A 3,698-nucleotide genomic window follows, 5' to 3' on the forward strand; every position below is an offset into this window, starting at 1 on the left:
CCCTGTGCTTGCGGTGCCAGGACTCTGTCTATCACTACGTGTATTTAATCCCCTGCACATCCAGGAGTTTCCACCTGTCCTTACCCAGCTCCCCGTGTCTGAACTCAACTCTTCAGAAGCCTGTCTGGACATTTGCACTTTCCATCGCTCCCCAGAGGTTCTTCACCTCTCACTCTTGGCTCGTTCAGAGCCTCTCAGCTCTCACTCTGCTTTGAGCTTCAGGCAGGTCAAGTCTTTCAGCAGTTGCTCTCCTACTCCCTACAGGCAACTCTTCAATTATGGCAATGGACCTCAGTGGAAACTGCTTAATTTAACCACAGAACTGAGAAACATCATTAAGTTCTATTGTGTTTTCTTTTTTTTTCTCCTTTTTTTGTTTCCTCTAATTAAAAATTCCCCAGTGCCTGTTTACATCCAGTTCTCTAAGGAAACATGAAGAAATCCTGCAAAGAAGCTGTAACAATCAGTGCAAACTTCAGTGCAGAATCTGATGTAAAGAAATGTGCTGGAAATCCCAGGGGCCAATGAGCAGAACAGGGAGTTTGGGGAGCTGGTTATAGATTTCCTGCTAACAGTTGGAGTAGAGAAACATTCTTCACAGAACTGCTCTGTTTATTTGACACCTTTGAGGTCTCCTCCTCTGCCTGTATTTTTATTTTCTTGTTCCTCCACCTCTTCCTTCTTCCAAAACGTTTCCAAGGGAAAGATTCCTGGAATCACAGAGCAACTCAGGTTTGAACATCATCTTGTCTCACTGTCCTGCTCAGGGCAGGGTGACCCAGGTGAGCTTGTCCAAGGCCTCTGCCCAGCTTTGCACCATCCACTAAGGAGCTGAAGGTTCACTGTGTCACATCATACAGGGGGAGAATAGAGACGTTCAACAGTGTTGGCCCAAGTGCTGGTCCCTGAGGGATCCCACTGGTAACTGGCTCTGTGGGCACTTTGTACCACTGGTGACATTTGGGCTCTACGGGGGACTATAGATGCTATATAAAATGCTGTAGAAAAAGATGTGCTCATGTTTTTGTGACACTAGTGTATTGAAAAATTAAAATGTCATGAGTTTGCCTGTTGAAGAGTTGGGGTGTTCAGCTGGAGAAGAGAGGCTCCTGGGAGACCTTATTGCAGCCTTTCTGGACTGAAAAGGGACCGATAAGAACAATGGGGACAGACTTCTGAGCAGGGGCTGTTGCGACAGGACAAAGGGTGATGGTTTAAACTAGAAGAGGGGGGAGTCAAGGAATGAAATGAGGAAGAGATTTTCTACACTGAGGGTGGTAAAACACTGGGACAGGCTTCCCAGAGAGGGGGTGGATGAACCATCCCGGAGACATCCCAGGCCAGGCTGGACGGGGCTCTGAGCAACCTGAGCTGCTGAAGATGTCCCTGATGGCCGAGGGGAGTTGGACCAGACGGGCTGTGAATGTCACTTCCAACTCCAACTACTTTGTGATTCCAGGATTCAGTGACAGGAAAGACTGGATGCATCGATGCTGATAAGCAGCAAAGGTCTTGTCTGGCTCGTGCGAGCCAGGCCGGCAGCTTCACCCAGCAGCTCTCCCCACCCGAGTGGAGAGCTGACCCACTTGTGCACAACCGACCCTGCCCCTGCCCCACAGTGCCCAGAGGATGCTGCCCAGGATGGACATTTTTGGGGGAGAATTGGGAGCACTGGGGGTTTACTGGGAGCACTGGGGGTTTACTGGGACTTCTTGGAGGTTTCCTGGGAACAATGGGGGTTGCTGGGATCACTGGAGAAGATAGTGGGGGTTAATACGTACACTAGAAAGATTAGTGGGGGAGTACTGGGAATACTGGGAGGGTTCCTGGGAGCATGTGGGGTTGCCTGAGTGTTACTGGGAGTACTAGGTGGTTACTGGGAGCACTGGGAGGGCTACTGGGAACACTGGGGTTTTACTGGGAGTCCTTGCAGGATTCCTGGGAACAATGGGGGTTGCTGTGAGCACTGGAGGGGTTAGTGGGGACCACTGGGTGCTCTGGGGAGGTGTCTGGGAACACTGGTTGTTGCTGTGGAGTTACTGGGAGCACTAGGTGGTTACTGGGAGCACTGGGAAGGTTACTGGGAACAGTAGGTTTATTAGTGCGGGGTTTCTGGGAACACTGGGAGGGTTACTGGGAGCACTGGGGGTTTACTTGGAGTTCTTGCAGGATTACTGGGAACATTGGGGGTTGCTGGGGCTTTACTGGGAGGGTTATTGGGAGTGTAACTGGGAACATTAGAAGGATTAGTGCGGGGTTATTGGGAACATTGTGGGGGTTACTGGGAACATTCCAGTTGGTGGGGGTTTACTGGGAGCACTAGGTGGTTGCTGGGAGCACTGGGAGGGTTATTGGGAGCACTGAGGGTTTACTGGGATTTTTTGAAGGATTACTGGGAAGAATGGGGGTTGCTGGGAGCACTGGAGGGGTTAGTGGGGGGTTACTGGGAGCACTGGGAGGGGTTACTGGGAACAGTGGGGGTTGCTGAGGGCTCACATGAAAGCACTAGGTTGTTACTGGGATCACTGGGAGGGCTAGCGGGGGATTACTGGGAGCAATGAGGGGGTTGCTGGGGCTCACTGCGAGCACTGGGGGGGTTGCTGGGAGCACTGGGAGGTTTACTGAGAGCACTGAGAGGTTTACTGGGAGGATTACTGGAAACAGTAGGATGATTAGTGGGGGGTTAATGGGAACACAACATGGTTACTGGGAGCACTGTGGGGGCCTGCTGGGAGCACAAGGACAGTTAGTGGGAGCACTGAGGGTTAACTGGGAGTTCTTGGAGTATTACTGGGAACAATGGGGGCTACTGGGAGCGCTGGAAGGGTTAAAGGGAGGGTTACTGGGAGCACTGGAGGGGTTAGTGGAGGTTACTGGGAGCACTGGAGGCATCAGTGGGAGGGTTACTGGGAGCACTGGAGGGGTTAGTGGGGGTTACTGGGAGCACTGGAGGGGTTACTGGGAGCACTGGAGGGGTCAGTGGGAGGGTTACTGGAAGCACTGGAGGGGTCAGTGGGAAGGTTACTGGGAGCACTGGAGGGGTTAGTGGGGGTTACTGGGAGCACTGGAGGGGTTACTGGGAGCACTAGAGGGGTCAGTGGGAGGGTTACTGGGAGCACTGGAGGGGTCAGTGGGAGGGTTACTGGGAGCACTGGAGGGGTTACTGGAAGCACTGGAGGGGTTAGTGTGAGGGTTACTGGGAGCACTGGAGGGGTTACTGGGAGCATTACTGGGAGCACTGGAGTGGTTAGTGGGGGTTATTGGGGGCACTGGAGGGTTACTGGGAGCACTGGAGGGGTTACTGGGAGCATTACTGGGAGCACTGGAGGGGTTAGTGGGGGTTACTGGGAGCACTGGAGGGGTTACTGGGAGCACTGGAGGGGTCAGTGGGAGGGTTACTGGGAGCACTGGAGGGGTCAATGGGAGGGTTACTGGGAGCACTGGAGGGGTTACTGGGAGCACTGGAAGGTTCAGTGGGAGGGTTACTGGGAGCACTGGAGGGGTCAGAGGGAGGGTTACTGGGAGCACTGGAGGGGTTACTGGGAGCACTGGAAGGTTCAGTGGGAGGGTTACTGGGAGCACTGGAGGGGTCGGAGGGAGGGTTACTGGGAGCACTGGAGGGGTTACTGGGAGCACTGGAAGGTTCAGTGGGAGGGTTACTGGGAGCACTGGAAGGTTCAGTGGGAGGGTTACTGGGA

The sequence above is a fragment of the Columba livia genome, unplaced genomic scaffold (genome assembly GCF_036013475.1).
Source record: "Columba livia isolate bColLiv1 breed racing homer unplaced genomic scaffold, bColLiv1.pat.W.v2 Scaffold_194, whole genome shotgun sequence".
Lineage (NCBI taxonomy): Eukaryota > Metazoa > Chordata > Aves > Columbiformes > Columbidae > Columba > Columba livia.